At 49.4% G+C, this 19,343-nt stretch overlaps 2 non-coding genes across 2 annotated transcripts; both read right to left on the reverse strand.

The window, feature by feature from the left end:
• Positions 1–5,979: 5,979 nt before the first annotated feature.
• On the reverse strand, positions 5,980–6,063 carry TRNAL-CAG (transfer RNA leucine (anticodon CAG)). Its single transcript has one exon. It is a non-coding gene; the product is annotated as a tRNA-Leu (tRNA).
• A 12,375-nt stretch (positions 6,064–18,438) lies between these two features.
• On the reverse strand, positions 18,439–18,522 carry TRNAL-CAG (transfer RNA leucine (anticodon CAG)). Its single transcript has one exon. It is a non-coding gene; the product is annotated as a tRNA-Leu (tRNA).
• Between the last annotated feature and the right edge of the window lie 821 nt (positions 18,523–19,343).

Below are 19,343 nucleotides of genomic sequence, written 5' to 3' on the forward strand. Positions count from 1 at the left end.
ATGACGTTTCAGGGAACAGTGAAAACTCTCCCTTTCCGGTCGTCCTTTCGTTGCAACACAGTAATCATACCGCGCCAACAACGCAGGACAAAGACGAGACGGGACGAGAACGCCTGCGTTGTTCCCGCGCTATGATTACTGTGTTGCAATGAATTACCAACCTGCCCAAGCCTTTTCTGTTCTGAAGTGTTTTCGTTTATGGTAACTTCTAGCAGGAAGGTAATCACCACTTATTTACACTACGTGCAGAGAACGTGATAGTATGATACCGGCAAAGGCGCCTTGGGTATTTCCTGGCCCGAATATGCCAGTGCCTCCCGATTTGAACGCGACCGGTAGGGCACTTGTCGGATAATTTTTGGGCCCACAGTCTTTGCGCAAAAAAAACGCCTCACCGGCCAAGATAGTGCGTCGCTCTCGGTGGGTATATATAAGGTAAGCCAAGTATGGCTCTTGTCGGAGCATTTGTTGTTTGGTGCGGCACTTCCGTCATGATTTGCTGTGTAGTATCTTTGCCGTTCCCGTGCCGTCACGTGACCTTATAATCTGATGTACATCGTGTTTGGTAACTTCGCTTGTACAATTTGTTCTGCAGTTGAAGCATTAATCCGTCTCATTCTCTGAAGCCGACCAGTAGACATTTTTTAAGCCGAAGTGAATATATTTTCTATGTATTAAGTGCATATTTTAGTGTATTTCAATGTACTCTAATGTATTTAATGTATATTTTTAGTATATTTTTAATGCATTATAAATATGCTAAGCGGACAAAAATGTACTTTTCACGTATTTTAAAGAATGCTCAAAATATTATTCGTAGTATACGTAGAAAGCATTCGTATTGCAGTTTAAGCATAGGGACAAAAATGCGAAATAAATATGAAATTAATACAATATGCTTGAAATGCATTTTAAGCACACCCTATTTTTCGCTAAGGGTAGTCACGCGTCTGTGACGTCGTACCGAGGTGAAATCTGAGCTACCAAGTCGGTTCGTCAGCGCGGTGGTGGTGGTGGTGGTGGTGAAAACATTTATTAATCATAGAGAGAGGTGTTGGGGGTCGTGACCTGAAGGGTCACGCCCTTACAACCACTAGGTGGGATGCCTAGTCAGGCACACCATTGGCGTTTGCCGCAGCCCGGGCGCGCTGCGTTAAGGCCCTTTGGGCCTCGAGGGTGCAGCAACCGGACAGGATCGCCTCCCAGTCCTCTCGGGTGGGGTTCTGGATAGGGTGTAGGGATGGGTTCTGCTGGCAGGCCCACACCATGTGGTAGGTGTCAGACACCTCCCCACAGTGTGAGCACCGCCCGTCGAATTTAGGATCGAAATGCTTTAGAATTGCCGGGCACAACATCGTGTTGGTGAGCAGGCGCAGGAGTACCCGCTCGTTGACCTTCCCCAGCCCTTTGCATGGGGTGGGAAGAGTTTGGTGCGTGGATTTGTAATAATCGCATATTTCCTTAAAAGTGTAAATCGGATTGAAATGGAAGTCCTGGTCGGCGTCGGGTACCGTGGGAAATGCCCGGAGAGAGAGCGCCCAGCGGTAGCCACTGAGCGCCGCAGATCCCAGGCAGTAAGAGAGGGGACAGCGTTCATTTCGAGGAAAGGAAAGGCGTCTTGCCAACTCTGTGGTTTAGTAGACACCTCAATAACGCTTTAAGCTAATTCCGGCGTTCATTGATGCCCTCTGACATAGACAGCGTTGTAGACTGCGTTGATTTGGAGGAAAGGAAAGGCGCCATACCAACTCTGTGGTTTAGTGGACACCTCAATAGCACTTTAAGCTGATTCCGGCGTTCATTGATGCCCTCTGACATAGACAGCGTTGTAGACTGCGTTGATTTGGAGGAAAGAAAAGGCGTCTTACCAACTCTGTAGTTTAGTGGACACCTCAATAGCACTTTAAGCTAATTCCGGCGTTCATTGATGCCCTCTGACATAGACAGCGTTGTAGACTGCGTTGATTTGGAGGAAAGGAAAGGCGCCATACCAACTCTGTGGTTTAGTGGACACCTCAATAGCACTTTAAGCTGATTCCGGCGTTCATTGATGCCCTCTGACATAGACAGCGTTGTAGACTGCGTTGATTTGGAGGAAAGAAAAGGCGTCTTACCAACTCTGTAGTTTAGTGGACACCTCAATAGCACTTTAAGCTAATTCCGGCGTTCATTGATGCCCTCTGACATAGACAGCATTGTAGACTGCGTTGATTTGGAGGAAAGGAAAGGCGCCATACCAACTCTGTGGTTTAGTGGACACCTCAATAGCACTTTAAGCTGATTCCGGCGTTCATTGATGCCCTCTGACATAGACAGCATTGTAGACTGCGTTGATTTGGAGGAAAGAAAAGGCGTCTTACCAACTCTGTAGTTTAGTGGACACCTCAATAGCACTTTAAGCTAATTCCGGCGTTCATTGATGCCCTCTGACATAGACAGCGTTGTAGACTGCGTTGATTTGGAGGAAAGGAAAGGCGCCATACCAACTCTGTGGTTTAGTGGACACCTCAATAGCACTTTAAGCTGATTCCGGCGTTCATTGATGCCCTCTGACATAGACAGCGTTGTAGACTGCGTTGATTTGGAGGAAAGAAAAGGCGCCATACCAACTCTGTGGTTTAGTGGACACCTCAATAGCACTTTAAGCTGATTCCGGCGTTCATTGATGCCCTCTGACATAGACAGCGTTGTAGACTGCGTTGATTTGGAGGAAAGGAAAGGCGCCATACCAACTCTGTGGTTCAGTGGACACCTCAATAGCACTTTAAGCTACTTTAAGCTGATTCCGGCGTTCATTGATGCCCTCTGACATAGACAGCGTTGTAGACTGCGTTGATTTGGAGGAAAGAAAAGGCGTCTTACCAACTCTGTAGTTTAGTGGACACCTCAATAGCACTTTAAGCTAATTCCGGCGTTCATTGATGCCCTCTGACATAGACAGCGTTGTAGACTGCGTTGATTTGGAGGAAAGGAAAGGCGCCATACCAACTCTGTGGTTTAGTGGACACCTCAATAGCACTTTAAGCTGATTCCGGCGTTCATTGATGCCCTCTGACATAGACAGCGTTGTAGACTGCGTTGATTTGGAGGAAAGAAAAGGCGTCTTACCAACTCTGTAGTTTAGTGGACACCTCAATAGCACTTTAAGCTAATTCCGGCGTTCATTGATGCCCTCTGACATAGACAGCATTGTAGACTGCGTTGATTTGGAGGAAAGGAAAGGCGCCATACCAACTCAGTGGTTTAGTGGACACCTCAATAGCACTTTAAGCTACTTTAAGCTGATTCCGGCGTTCATTGATGCCCTCTGACATAGACAGCGTTGTAGACTGCGTTGATTTGGAGGAAAGAAAAGGCGTCTTACCAACTCTGTAGTTTAGTGGACACCTCAATAGCACTTTAAGCTAATTCCGGCGTTCATTGATGCCCTCTGACATAGACAGCGTTGTAGACTGCGTTGATTTGGAGGAAAGGAAAGGCGCCATACCAACTCTGTGGTTTAGTGGACACCTCAATAGCACTTTAAGCTGATTCCGGCGTTCATTGATGCCCTCTGACATAGACAGCGTTGTAGACTGCGTTGATTTGGAGGAAAGAAAAGGCGTCTTACCAACTCTGTAGTTTAGTGGACACCTCAATAGCACTTTAAGCTAATTCCGGCGTTCATTGATGCCCTCTGACATAGACAGCATTGTAGACTGCGTTGATTTGGAGGAAAGGAAAGGCGCCATACCAACTCTGTGGTTTAGTGGACACCTCAATAGCACTTTAAGCTGATTCCGGCGTTCATTGATGCCCTCTGACATAGACAGCATTGTAGACTGCGTTGATTTGGAGGAAAGGAAAGGCGCCATACCAACTCTGTGGTTTAGTGGACACCTCAGTAGCACTTTAAGCTAATTCCGGCGTTCATTGATGCCCTCTGACATAGACAGCGTTGTAGACTGCGTTGATTTGGAGGAAAGAAAAGGTGTCTTACCAACTCTGTAGTTTAGTGGACACCTCAATAGCACTTTAAGCTAATTCCGGCGTTCATTGATGCCCTCTGACATAGACAGCGTTGTAGACTGCGTTGATTTGGAGGAAAGGAAAGGCGCCATACCAACTCTGTGGTTTAGTGGACACCTCAATAGCACTTTAAGCTGATTCCGGCGTTCATTGATGCCCTCTGACATAGACAGCATTGTAGACTGCGTTGATTTGGAGGAAAGGAAAGGCGCCATACCAACTCAGTGGTTTAGTGGACACCTCAATAGCACTTTAAGCTGATTCCGGCGTTCATTGATGCCCTCTGACATAGACAGCGTTGTAGACTGCGTTGATTTGGAGGAAAGAAAAGGCGTCTTACCAACTCTGTAGTTTAGTGGACACCTCAATAGCACTTTAAGCTGATTCCGGCGTTCATTGATGCCCTCTGACATAGACAGCATTGTAGACTGCGTTGATTTGGAGGAAAGGAAAGGCGCCATACCAACTCTGTGGTTTAGTGGACACCTCAGTAGCACTTCAAGCTAATTCCGGCGTTCCGTGCAGCACTCAGGCTTTCTCCTTTCACTACTTTAGTCGCTAAAGTTTCTCGTGATTTGCTTTCGCAACCTTCCGGGCTTAACCAAGCTAAGCCTCTGCCAATTTTTCTTTCACTCCTACCTCCATCCCTTCGCGCAGGGCGTGTTTTAGGTGTCCACCGAGTAGTGAGACAGCTACTACGTCTTTCATTTACCGTAAGAGACAAATCTCCCGCAATCGGTTTGGTTTGGTTTATGGGGTTTAACGTCCCAAAGCGACTAAGGCTATGAGAGACGCCGTAGTGGAGGGCTCCGGAAATTTCGACCACCTGGGGTTCTTTAACGTGCACTGACATCGCACAGTATACGGGCCTCGAATTTCTCCTCCAAAGAAATTCAGCCGCCGCGGCCGGGATCGACCCCGCGTCTTTCGGGCCAGCAGCCGAGCACCATAGCCACTGAGCCACCGCGGCGGCAAATCTCCCGCAATCGCTCAGCCGCTAGTCGAGTGACACCTCCCGAACGTGGGCGGGAAACAACGGCAGCATTTAAGCTTATAGAGAACTTCGGCGGCCACAGGCTGTAATAAGTCGACAGGATGCACAAGTTCTATGTATGGTCCTCCATGACAGTTGGGCGGCTGCACATGAAAATGATGAGGACGAATCTCTTACACCTCGGACGTACAGGTGACGTAGAACACCACTAACGATGACTCCGTCCAGGCAATGTTTTCATCTGTTCCATGTCCGTAACCTTCCAGTCTTCTCTTGATTTTGATGTGGTTGCCCGGTACACATAAAGCGCTTCTCTTGCAAAGGCGTCATCGAAGCTTCCAGGAAGCCACAAAGACTGGAGATTTCTCTCGGCTTCTGGTTAACGAGAACTCTGAGTTTTAACAGAAAATTATTCGCTTGACGCTAGCCTGGCCGTTAAGAACTCCGGTCTATAAGCGCGATGCTATCCAAACGTGCGACATCTGAAGTTCACCGATGGAGGTGGTTTCTATGAAGACCTAAGTGTTCCACAGTGAATCACAGATGTCATGGGCGGGTACCACTTTCAGGCAAGTCATGCATACATGAATACGGAGGAGGCTACGAGTTTACCGGTGAGAATACGAAGGAAAGTAGTACGAAGGAAAGTAGACGAAGACGGAAGAAAATAGACGGAAAGAAGACGAAGGAAAGTAGTGCGTGTAGGCAGAGGCCTCAGCAATGTCTGAACCGTAAGATGGTGGACAGTAATTTTACTGGACTTAGCTCAGGTTAAAACGAAGCGCAGTTCGGAGTGTGCTTTAATGTTGTTCATTTTTGCGCATTATGACCTTAACAACGCGTCTGAGGTCTATGCCTTGTTCTAATGAGCACCCGCGTTATCCATGTGGTTCTGCAGGTTATTTGGGACAGAAGGATACGCAACAATCACAACCTTTCATCCGGCATCAGTAAAAAAAAAAGTTAAAAATATAGGCTGTCAGAAGTGGGATTCGAACCCACGCCCGGAGAACCGGACTGCGACCTGAACGCAGCGCCTTGGACCGCTCGGCCATCCTGACATTTTTTTTTTTCTTTATTGCATGAATGAATACATCAATAAAATATCGTAGTTGTCGTGCCCCTTGGCAGACAACCGTGTCTAATGGACTTTCATTAACACAAGTTGGTCCATCAGACTCAATACATCATCCGCGCAATCTTGTTGCTTCAAGACTTCTCTTAACTTATACACATGTTCCACAAAATAACCACATACCGATCGTGCATCCAAGTCACAATGTCTTACAGCCATTCTACTCCTCCAAATGCTGTGAAGGCCCAATAACATAATCTGGTCATACTGTGCAACATCACTTTCAGTGGTCAAGTACCGAATTCCGCGCGGTGTCAATGGCAAGTCCTTTTTTAGGGTTCTTTGCAAAACATCCCAGTAGAACACCGCATCCCAACAATCGAGGAACACGTGTTCTACCGTCTCCGGTTTTCTACACAGGAGACAGTTCGAACCCCAAGGAACAAAAAGGCCCTTTTCCTCTAGCCATGTTTTTACTGGTAGCGTTCCTGTGTGTAATTTAAAAAAGAATGTTTTGACGCCAGGTGCAACAGTCATCTTTTTAACTCGCCTGAGAACGTCTTTCCCAGGGCCTTCACAGTATAAGGTTCTGTACAGTGGCGCTGGAAACAACTGTTCAATAAGATCCTTGTATAAGCGCTTCGGCGTTACATTCGCTAAATACTCTAGCGAGAACCGCACTTGCAAAAACCTGAATGACCAGACAACCTCTCGCAGGAAGCGAGACACTGTGTACCGCCGAGCATTGCACGAAGAGACAATGAATTCTGGAAGTGCACTGGATAACATGGTTTGTATGACTGTTCGCAGGAAGGGGTCATTTTGGTCACGCAGGAAACAAAACCTTAAAACAACCTGTCGTACATAGAGATTCATTAGAGACAGTCCCCCGACCTTTACTCTCCGGACGAGATTATCTCTGCGAATTCGTTCCCAATTGGACGCCCAAATGAAGACCGCAAAAACCCGATGAAACCTTTGGATATTGGTTCGTGCACAATATAATACTTGAAGTAAATACATGATCCTTGCCACAAGAAAGGTGTTACATACAGTTGCGCGCGCGAAAATAGAAAGATTACGGCCCATCCATCCCTTGGTCCGGTCCCGCATTTCTTCCGCTTTTTCGTTCCAGTAATTGGTATTTTCCCCATATCTGTCCAGCGGGACTCCCAAATAAACTCCGGGAGTTGTAGCCCATCGGACCCCGCAGAACAATACGTCATAAAGGATATTGTAGGGCCTCACCAAACGTGTGGCATAAAAACAAGAAGCATATTTAAAAATATTCATGTAGCACGCAGCGTGCTCGAGTGCTGCGATGCTTTAAATAAGAAAGTGGCTATGGTTCAAATTGACTTTGAAAAAGCATTTGATCGGGTGTCTCATGAAATACTCTATTGTTTGTTGGAACATATTGGTATTGGTTCGGTTGTTCTCAATGGGGTTAAAATGGCTTATGCATGTTGCTCGACACGACTTATGGTAAACAAAATATTATCTGAAAGAATTGATGTGAGGGCTTCTGTTCGACAAGGATGTCCACTGTCCCCTCTACTTTTTGCAATTTATTTGGAGCCTTTTTGTAGGATGATAACTGCGAGCGAGCACATCCGAGGTTTTAGGTTGGGAGCGTGTGAGGTGCGAATACTGGCATATGCAGATGATGTTGCCCTCTTTTGTGAAGATCGCAAAAGTATTGTAGAAGCGTTACAAGTAACCGAAAGGTTTTGCAGGCAAACTGGTAGCGCTGTTAATCTCGATAAATGTCTCGGAGTCTGGCATGGGCAATGGGACTTGAAACCAGAATTGTTCTGCGGGGTCCGATCGGCCATCCTGACAGGACACGTCTGGAGTAATGCTAGCCTGAGGTCATACAAGTTTAGCTATCAAAATGTAGCTATTGGATATAAGTTTTAGTTATAAATAATAATTTTAGTCTAATAACAATGTTAATTAAAAATTCTGAGCCTTTATTATTAAACGGGCAAGTATTCACCTGATATTAATGTGCCCTTTCGGTACACATGGAGTGTTTGACGCACGTGTCAGCCAAGCATTCTTCTTCTTCTTCACCATATGAAAAAAGCATTCAGGAAGCGAAAATCTTCTTCGCTTCTGCACTTCTTTCTTACCGTCGAGTTTGAACCAGGAATTGTACCCTTGAGACTAGCTAGGCCGTCGATAGCGCCAGTTCATACGCATTGATTCAGATGTGTGGCATCAGAAACTTTAGGTTGCAACTAATTTCTTTGAAGAACAGAAATATAACACACCATGAGGTCGACCCTGAAGTCTTGGATGTGACACAAGTTTTAGGCAGTGGGCTGGATGGAAAAACACATTACTATTTTGTGGCGATCAATCATTGTTTCAAGGTTCCCGAACACTGAACTCCATATGCGGAGCGTGGGGAGGTGAGACGAGTTACCGAACGAAAAATAATTTTGCTGACGCTGTATGAATGCGCACACAGGGTGTTTATGATGATGATAAAAATTTGATATCATGATGATGATAAAAAAAAAAGTAACCGGAGGGAAGGCTAGAAGGAAACGTATTCAACGCAGGTCGTTGAAGCAACGACATATCGTTTGCGGTCGTGTTGCGCACTTCAGAGTGTTTTTACTGTCAGTTGATTAGTTCATTAGCTACGGGCAATTGCAGAAAATTTGTAATATTCTTTTCCCCAAGAGCGTTTCGTAAAGTTGTCGACGGCGTTTAGAAAAAGCATGTTATGTTGATTTTCGAAACGCTCCTCCTGCATGGTTCTGTTGGCAGTTTATAAAAAAACTCACGAAATGTAAAAAAAAAAATACGGAAACCACGTCACCGCTCTCGAGTTACCAAATTTCGCCACCCTCAAGCCCGCTTTGAGCGATAGAAGCGTGCGAACTGACCGTGTCGACGTCACAGCGGCCGCCAAGGTCAGCTTCGGCCCGAAAAAGAGTCAGCAACTTTGTAGGGAACATAGAGCGAGTTGACGTCTCTGATAAGTGATAGGCAAGCCAGCGAAAGCCGATTGGGATGAGGCTTTTGTTAACTGTCATAACACACACAGCAAATATAATCGGAAGGGAACGTGGCGAAGCCACGTCTTTAATGTAGCCGCCCTATTTTTTTTATCTTATCAGACAGCCAGACATATTGAGCGGCGGCAGCTCACTTCGATGCGGTCAGCGCCCACGCCACGTTTCTTTCGTTCAAAACACTGTTCAGAGCTCTACCATACGCTAGCGCAAAAAAAAGCAGTCAGGGCAGTCAACTGGTCTTTCATTTCGTTGGTTGGTTTGGTTGGTTTATGGGGTTTAACGTCCCAAAGCGACTAGGCTATGAGAGACGCCGTAGTGGAGGGCTCCGGAAATTTCGACCACCTGGGGTTATTTAACGTGCACTGACATCGCACAGTACACGGGCCTCTAGAATTTCTCCTCCAAAGAAATTCCAGCCGCCGCGGCCGGGATCGAACCCGCGTCTTTTGGGTCAGCAGCCGATCATTTCTTATTTCGCGAGATTTCTCAAATACTTGAAAAAAAAAAAAGACTACGCAGGAAGTGAATAGCTACTATAAACTGAATGGGCTATGCTACTTTACTGAACCCGCTACAACCTAAAATACACATTAAAAGTTCTACATAATTATCACTCAGCAATGAACCACCCAGGCGAAGTTAAAAAGAAAAGAGTTGCACAACACAATGCAAAACCATACGAACATCAGCATGAGTCAAACACCTGCGGTGTAGAATTTCTTTTAAGGCCTTGATATGGTTACTTGAAACACCTTTTCAATGTAGGGGATTGCCGCTAATGATGATGATATTACATACATGGTATTGCCACAGTCGTTCTTTTCTGAAGATACTATAATATTACTATGGAACACAACAACCAACGTTTTTAGATCTAGAAACGTTGACAACAACCTCAGAAACATGACCATTCTTCTTCTTCTTCACCTCTTTATAATGGCACATACCCACGTGGGGGGATTGGCCAAGGTATAGTGGTATACATAAGGAAATTTTCATAGGATTACGACAAAATATCGGAGCCAAACGTGAACATTCGTGACGTCATCTTCCTCTTTCTCCACGTCATACAGGAGCGAGGCAGAGTTTATTAATTACATGAATATATGAATTCAGTAAGTATATCTCCAACAGCAATATTTGTCATTTATGCTGGTGATACGAGTGTCTTTTTGTCAGGAAAAGAAACTGAAGTAATTCGAGATCGAACGAAATACTTGCTAAACTAGAAATATTGACATAAAAAGACTGAAAATAAATATACAAAAGACAAAAGCAATTTTATTTCATGCCAGAGATAAGAAAAACACGATAACTAAATGCGCCTTGCTGAAATCAATTCCAGTTGAGATCGTGCCTTCTATTAAAACACTGGGTGTTGTCTTTCATGAGAACTTGACTTGGGACGCGCACATAAATGGTTTGGTTTATTGGGGTTTAACGTCCCGAAGCGACTCAGGCTCTGAGGGACGCCGTAGTGAAGGGCTCCGGAAATTTCGACCACCTGGGGTTCTTTAACCTGCACTGACATCGCACAGCACACGGGCCTCCAGAATTTCGGCTTCATTGAAATTGGGCCGCCGCGGCCGGGATCGAACCCGTGTCTTTCGGGTCAGCAGCCGAGCGCCGTAACCACTGAGCCACCGCGGCGGGGGCGCACATAAATCATTTAACAACAAAACTCTCGCAAGTAATTGGCTTCGTGTACCGGAACAGTACTACCACGTAATGCAATGACGTTACAGCATAACACTTCATTTTATTCCAGACTTAATTATTGTCACTTAGTTTAGGCCTCTAGGACGGAAAGTAATCTACATAAAATTCATGTCCACCAAAAAAATTTGTCATGAACTGTGGAAATTGTCCCCCTGGACTTTTCCTCTGAGCACTTATTCCGGACGTGTAGCGTAATAAAAGTAGCAGAGATTTATGATTATCGCCTACACAAGCGATACGGACCTGAGATCATGAAATAATATCTGTTTCTTACGTCAGTATTAGCAAACATAGAAATTCACCGTACCATATATAACACGTGGCATACTGAGAGAGGGTCAGTCAATACGTTTTGGACAGCATATAGCTTGAAAATCTTAAAAAGAACAGGTTGCCGAGATTGTTACATACCTTGTACAACAAAATAATCGAGTCCGCTACCATTACTTTGTGGGAAATTCGCATATACTTTAATGTGTAGCGAAAAAAATGTCGCCCATTTCGAGAATGTTCTCTTCGGCCAGCAGGTGTGTACGCAGTTAACGCCAACTACAGTGGAGGCAGTACCACACAGTCGGAAAGAATCCAGCTTGTCTAATTTGTGAGCAGATGCCCGGAATGTGGAGCTGATTCCAAACAAGATTGACAGAGGCTCAGATTGGTTAAGCCCGGAAATTGCGAAAGCAACTTCATCCGTTTCTTCAGCCCGCATCCGCCGTTTCTACCGCCGCTTTGCGCCGACGGCACGAGCTGGAGCTCTGCTTATACAAGTGGTATGACGTCACTCCGACCGCAGCGTTCCTAGCGGGAGAAGCGAGAGGCTCGCCGCCCACCGTGTCTACCGCCACTCTCCGCCGACTGCACAACTTGGGGCCCTTTTCTTCCACAGGTGGTGTGACGTCACTCCTACCGCATCGCCTCTAGTGGGAGAAGCGAGAGGCTCACCGCCCGCCGTGTCTACCGCCTCTCTACACTGACGAGCAGAGCTGAGGCCCTGGTTTTTCGCAGCTAGTATGATGTCATGTCTAAGGTCGCGCTAAAGGTCAAACGCGTTCACCGCCGCGCTACGCTGAAGAGCTCAAAGTGTGAACAGTATTGCTTTCGCAATAAAAATGTATCAACAAGACCACAAAATAGCATCGTTAGGGTCCCAGATCCTTTAGTTTCACTGCAGTAGTCTGTGCCCAGCAGTATACATATATACCATTGGGGAAGCTATTCTGCTTTGTTGCTTGAGCCAAGTCTTCTGCCGAATTACTTACCTTATTAGTGTAATACCTTCCAGGTTTGTTCATGTTGACTTTAAACTTTGTAAGGTGGCTTCTTCATATTGGAATAACTGCACATTGTAAATTTTTGTCTTGCAATATGCCATGCGTACCTCTTCCTTTCCGTCCATGCACCAATATTTCAATGAGTGGTATTTTTGTATATATATTGTCACGACCAGAGCAGCCGTGAAGGTAGACGTCGAGAAGAACCCAAGACTGGGAGCCCTTTTTTAATTATAGAGCCAGCCTCCACGACACAGAACAGAACAGCGCGCCACGAGAGCCCACTGCCGCTTCGTCGTCGTCTTCGACTCAGCGCGAAGGCCACGCGGCGCGTTAGGCGCGTGGCATTATTCCCCCCCGCGAAAGCAAACATCGTCTCGATGTGGAATGGGGTATGTACAGTGAGGGGAGGAGGAACAAAAAAAAAAAGACTGGGGGTGAGGTGAATTATACAGTGCGCTCTAGATGACATGCAGGGAGAGTCAAGTTCACACGTGGGGTAAGGGGAAAAGGTACGAAACAGCGTGAACACAAAGCTCAGTCACGCGAAAAGTACGGCTTTAAGCGCACTACATGCACGATTTCAGGCCGTTGACGCTGAGGGCCGGCGACCACAGTTCCATGGGGGACAACTTCGTAGTTGACGCTGTTCAGGCGGCGCAGGACTCTGTACGGGCCAAAATACCTATTTAAAAGCTTTTCGCACAATCCCTTGCGGCGCACTGGTGTCCACACCCACACGTGGTCGCCCGGCTCGTAGTGCACGTCCCTGTGCCGAAGGTTATAGTGTCGGGCATCAGCGGATTGCTGGTCCTTGATGTGCAAGCGGGCCAGCTGACGGGCCTGCTCTGCTTGCTCCACGAAGTGGCCAGCTTCAGGGGGAAGCTCTGCGTCGCCGTACGGCAGCATGGCGTCTAGCATCATGCGGACCTCCCTGCCATACACGAGACGGAACGGGGTGAACTGGGTGGTTTCCTGCGTCGCGGTATTATATGCGAAGGTGACGTACGGCAAGACCTCATCCCAGGCTTTGTGTTCAACGTCGACGTACATCGAGATCATGTCCGCCAATGTTTTGTTGAGCCGTTCCGTTAGACCATTGGTTTGGGGATGATACGCTGTTGTCGGTCGATGAGCAGTATGGCTAAGCGCTAAGATGTCACGTAGGAGTCGGGCTGTAAACGCCTTGCCTCGGTCAGTAATGACGGCCGATGGGGCGCCGTGTCTAAGCACGATGTCGTGCATAAAGAAGTGGGCAACTTCGGCGGCAGTACCTCGCGCCAGGGCCTTCGTTTCAGCGTAGCGGGTCAAGTAGTCTGTGGCGACTACGATCCACTTGTGGCCGGAATACGAGAGAGGAAATGGCCCCAGAAGGTCCATGCCGACTCTGTCGAATGGTATTTGTGGCGGCTCGATGCACTGAAGCAGTCCAGGAGGCTTGAGCGCGGGTTTTTTTCGCCGCTGGCATTGCCGGCATGTCCGGACATAATGCTTGACACTTGAAGTTAGGTTGGGCCAGTAATAGTTCTGCCGGATTCGGGATAAGGTGCGGGTAACTCCAAGGTGGCCGGAAGTCGGTTCATCATGGCAGGCAAGGAGGACTTCATCCCGCAGATCAGACGGTATGACGAGCAGGTAAGTTGTCGGACTTGAAGTAGAGTTCTTTTTATAAAGCACCCCTCTCCGCAGGCAGAAGGACGATAGTCCACGAGCTAGGTTTCGTGGTATCTCAGGGCACCCACCTTCGAGATGTTCGATGAGCAGACGGAGCTCGGCGTCGGCACGCTGTCTGGAAACGAGCTCAGATGTGCTGACCGCTCCAAGGAAGCTATCATCGTCGGTGGTGTCTTGCGGAGGAGGTTCGACGGGAGCGCGTGACAAGGTATCAGCGTCGGTGTGTTTCCGGCCTGACTTGTAGGTGACGGTGAAATCGAATTCCTGCAGGCGTAATGCCCAACGTGCTAGGCGGCCGCAAGGGTCCTTTAAATTTTTCAGCCAGCACAGCGAGTGGTGGTCGGTGACGATACGAAACGGTCTGCCATAGAGGTATGGGCGGAACTTGGCGGCGGCCCAGACTACCGCTAAACATTCTTTTTCCGTGGTAGAGTAGTTCAACTCAGCACGCGACAGCGCGCGGCTGGCGTAGGCAATTACTTTGTCGACACCGTTTTGCCGCTGAACTAGAACGGCGCCAAGACCGACGTTGCTCGCATCCGTGTGCACCTCCGTATCGGCATCTTCGTCGAAATGTGCCAGGATGGGCGGTGATTGGAGTAGGCGTCGTAACTCGTCGAAGGCAGTCTGTTGTTCGTTGCCCCAAGAAAATGACGTGTCATCACGGGTTAGGAGAGTCAGAGGGCTGGCGAGCTGGGCGAAGTTTCTAATGAAGCGGCGATAATAGGAGCACAGGCCCAAAAAACGTCGGACTGCTTTTTTGTGGGAGGGGACCGGAAAGGCAGCAACGGCAGCAAGCTTCTCTGGGTCAGCGCGGATTCCGTCAGCACTAATGACGTGCCCGAGGAACTTCAGTTCGGTGAACCCAAAGTGGCATTTTTCTGGTTTGAGAGAGAGGTTGGCGGATCGAACGGCTTTGAGGACAGTCCTGAGGCGGTGCAGATGTTCCGTGAACGTTGCGGAAAAAATGATGACATCGTCAAGATAAACAAGACAGGTCTGCCACTTCAAACCGGTGAGAACGGTGTCCATCATTCTTTGGAACGTGGCAGGAGCACAGCAGAGCCCGAATGGGAGGACGCGAAATTCATACAGCCCGTCCGGTGTAATGAATGCGGTTTTCTCACGGTCCCTCTCATCAACTTCTATCTGCCAATAACCACTTCTGAGGTCGACCGAAGAGAAGTACTTGGCTTGACGAAGTCGGTCGAGGGAGTCGTCGATACGCGGTAGCGGGTACACGTCTTTCTTGGTCACACTGTTCAGCTTCCTGTAGTCGACGCAGAACCGTAGTGTCCCGTCTTTCTTTTTCACGAGGACGACAGGAGACGACCACGGACTGCTTGACGGTTGGATGACGCCGTCTGTGAGCATCTCTTCGACCTGTGTTTGAATAGCATCTCGCTCACGAGGGGACACACGATAGGGCTGCTGATGGATGGGTCGGGCTCCTTCATGCGTGATAATGCGGTGTTTAACGATCGACGTTTGGCGCACTTTGGACGACGACGTGAAACAGGCACCAAACTCCCGCAAGAGGTCCTGGAGTTGCCTCTTTTCAGTGGGTGGAAGGCCAGGATTTATGTCTACGCTGGTGACCGCTTCGGCGTCAGCTTCAGGTGTGTCCTCCGCACAAGCAAAGCATTCGGCCACTTCCTGAACATGGTCGACGTAAGCGATGGCTGTGCCACGGAACAGATGTCGATGTTCATTGCAGAAGTTGGTGACAAGGACCTCTGTACAACCTTCATGAAAGGATCCAAGGCACCGTGCCACCGCAACCCCCTTAGTGAGTACGAGGGAGACATTAGGCTCGACAACCCGGAGTCCCCTATGTGGCTCGTCGCAGGTAACTCTCGTGAGAATGCTGGCACGTGGTGGCACCGTAACGTTATCGTCGGCGACTCGCAGGGCGGACCGAGAACCCTGGTGCGCTGGTTCTTCTGTGGCCATTGCGGTAGAAAACGTCACCAAGCGGTTCGGGAGGTCTATGATCGCACCGTGCTCGCGAAGAAAGTCGATGCCAAGGATGACATCGCGAGAACATTCGCGGAGAACGAGAAACGTGGCAACGAATGTGCAGCCTCGAACGGTAACCCGGGCCGCACACATGCCGAGTGGTGCGACAAGATGTCCGCCTGCCGTGCGTATGTCGGGACCGTCCCAGGGTGTCGTCACTTTTTTCAGGGCCGTCGCAAGCCGTCCGCTAAGGATAGAGTAATCTGCGCCCGTATCGACCAACGCGCTAACCTCCTTTGTGTCGACGAGAACAGGGATATCCAAAGAGACCCTTCCTTCAGCGCGGCCCGTCGATGGCTGTTGTGGATGACTCAGTCGGTGCGGCGGCGGAAACTGGTCGGCGACTGGGGTTGCGTCGTCGGGTCGATTCAAGCGGCGGGTTGAGGGAAACTCTTCGGCGATGCGGCGTTCGGCGTCGGGGCGATTGGGTACGTGCGGCGGCGGAAGCGGGTCGGCGATTGGGGTTAGGGCATCGCGGCGAGTCGAAAGGCGCGTCGGGGAAAACTGCGCAGCGTTGCGGCATCCGACGTCGGGGCGATTAAGTTGCTGCGGCGGTGGAAGCTTTGCGTCGGAACGGCGTTCGGCGGCCTCGCCTCCAAAGGCCGCCGGAGCTAGTTTTCCCGACGAGGGCTCGAGGAACCACGTTGTCCTGAGGCGAAACGGGACCCAGAGGGCGAAGACCGGCGTGGAGAGGGCGATCGCGACTCGCGGCGCGGAGGAGATGGTGAACTACGCTGGCGGGTGACATACTCGGCGATGTCTTGAGGGCGCTCTCCAGGGCGTGGACGGGGGCTGTCGACAGAAAAACCGCGTAGTCCCATTGGGCGATAGGGGCACCGCCGGTAGAGATGGCCGGCCTCACCACAGTGGTAGCAGAGCGGGCGTTGATCCGGAGTGCGCAGAGGTCAGTCTTCCGCGGTGCCTGGCGCCGATCCGCCCAGTAAGGAGTAGGCTGAGCAGAGTGCACCGCGACCAATGGTGCGGTGTAAGGCAAAGGCCCAGGAGATGGGGCCGCGCGGCGCACGACGTCCGCGTACGTGACTGGCTGGACCGGAGTCGGGTACGGCGCGGGATCGTATGGAGTCGGTTGCGGCGCCGGCACAACTGCAGCGTCTGGTGCTCTGAGGGCCTGCCGGACTTCCTCGCGGATGACGCTGGTGACGGAATCGACGCGAGGGGCAAAGGTTCCTTGAAGGTGCTGCAGCTCCTCGCGGACCACTGAACGGATGAGTTCGCGAAGGGAGTCCGGATTCGTCCTGGGATCGTGGTCGAATCGGTCCAACGTTGACAGTGTCGACGACGGACGCAGTTGCCGGGCGTACTGTTGCGATCTCTGCTGCAGCAATTTCTCCATGTGGACGGCCTCGGCCAGAAACTCCGCGACGGTGTTGGGCGGGTTCCGCACGAGGCCGGAAAAGAGCTGGTCTTTCACGCCGCGCATGAGGTGCCGCAGCTTTTTTTCTTCAGGCATGGCCGGATCGGCGCGATGGCAAAGACGCGTCACATCCTCGACGTACATGGCAACACCCTCATTGGGAAGCTGAATTCTAGAGGACAGGGTACGCTCCGCGCTCTCCCGGCGGTCGCTGTTGGCGTACGTACTCAGGAGCTGACGTCGAAAGTCCTGCCACGTCGAGAAAGTAGCCTCACGGTTTTCGAACCAGGTACGTGCAGAGTCCTCAAGGCTAAAGTACACGTTACGCAGCTTTGTAGCGGCGTCCCAGCAGTTGAAGGTCGCAACCCGTTCGTAGTGCGCCAACCAATCTTCTGCATCTTCAAACAGGTCACCGTGAAAGGGCTTAGGCGTTCGTGGGGTCTGAAGAGTGAGATAGGTAGGGCTGGCTGCAGGAACAGTCGGAGGCAGGGCGGGTATTGGCGTCGCCATGAGCGTAGGGGTAGTCGAGGGCTCACCGACAAAAGGGAGGGCCTCGGGGGACAAGCCTCGGAGCCTCCGGCTGGCACGATGGACAGGGGTGGTCACAAGAGGCGGGCGTGTCGAGTCGTCCTCAGGAGTAGGGAGCATCGGCCGCACCTCCACCAGTGTCACGACCAGAGGAGCCGTGAAGGTAGACGTCGAGAAGAACCCAAGACTGGGAGCCCTTTTTTAATTATAGAGCCAGCCTCCACGACACAGAACAGAACAGCGCGCCACGAGAGCCCACTGCCGCTTCGTCGTCGTCTCAAATGTTTTGATATTACTGAAGCTCAGTGTTGCCAGAGAGGGGGCCCCCGGTTCTGTTGAGCTGTCGGTGTGGCAGTTTTTTCTGCAGGCCTCCGGCATCGCCTAACGAGCGACGCAAATAAATTCATTATTATTATCAAGCGTTGCGCCATGATTCGTCACCGCCAGGTTAAAACGCTATGCAAGCCGGCTTCAAAAGTGCTTTTTTTAGTCTTTTAATGTTTGCGTGGTCTGCTTTTAAAACCGGGTCTGGCTATAGTCGGGCTTGTAGACGCTTGTTGCTCATCGACATCATCGTCTCGTAAACAATTCTAGGAGTTAGCTGGCCGAAATAGACATACGGGAATTTTTGCCATTTTCAGGGATTATGCAAGGAAGCAAAAAAAAAAAAAGCAGAAGCGGAACATCAATCCGTTTGTTCCTTATCAGCCTTGGCAAGAAAGAAAATTGCACAAAATTTATGTCAGAAGTGGGATTCGAACCCACGCCCGGAAGAGCGGACTGCGACCTGAACGCAGCGCCTTGGACCGCTCGGCCATCCTGACTTTTTTTTTTTTATTTATTCCCTGACTTCGGCAAGAACCACAGTACACAAATACACTTACAGAGCGCAATGAGCAATAATTAACAACACTATCCGCCCGGGGGTGCGTGGCTTCATCATATTAAAACTCCTTAAGCGTCACCAAAGGCTCGACTCTTTCGAGCCACTCGGGAGCTTCAGGAGCAAGTTTCTGAACTTCAATATACTTATGCATGCACTCCCGAAAATAGATCCGTGCTGGCCGTGCATCAGGATCGCAATGATATCCTGCCATTCTGGAGCGCCAAATACAATGGAGGCCCATTAGCATAATGAGGTCGAATGGTGTCCCATCCTCACTCTCTACAGGCAAGTACCGAATACCATGAGCGTCGAGCGGAAATTCCTTTTTTAAAGTCCGCTGCAAGATGTCCCAAAAGTATACCCCCTCCCAACAGTGCAAAAAAACGTGGTCTATTGTTTCTGGTTGTTTACAAATTAAACAATGTGATCCCCAAGGTAGAAATAACTGCTTCCTTTCCAAGAATTCCTTTACTGGTAGTGTTCCGGTATGTAATTTAAAGAAAAAAGTTTTTGCACTTGGCGGCACCTGCATCGCCTTCACACGTTTAAGTACGTCGCGTCCCTGGCCTCCATTGTATAAGGCCCTGTACATAGGTTGTGGAAGAACTACATCGCACAAATCTTTATACAACTTCTTCCTGCTAACAGAAGATAAATATTCATACGAAAATCGAACAGACAGGAATCGAACACTCACGACAACCTCTCTAAAGTAACCAAAAATACGTCCCGAGAAACTTTCGGTTGTGACAACAAAGT

Source organism: Amblyomma mixtum, chromosome 9 (assembly GCF_055824585.1).
Source record: "Amblyomma mixtum isolate Tamu chromosome 9, ASM5582458v1, whole genome shotgun sequence".
NCBI lineage: Eukaryota > Metazoa > Arthropoda > Arachnida > Ixodida > Ixodidae > Amblyomma > Amblyomma mixtum.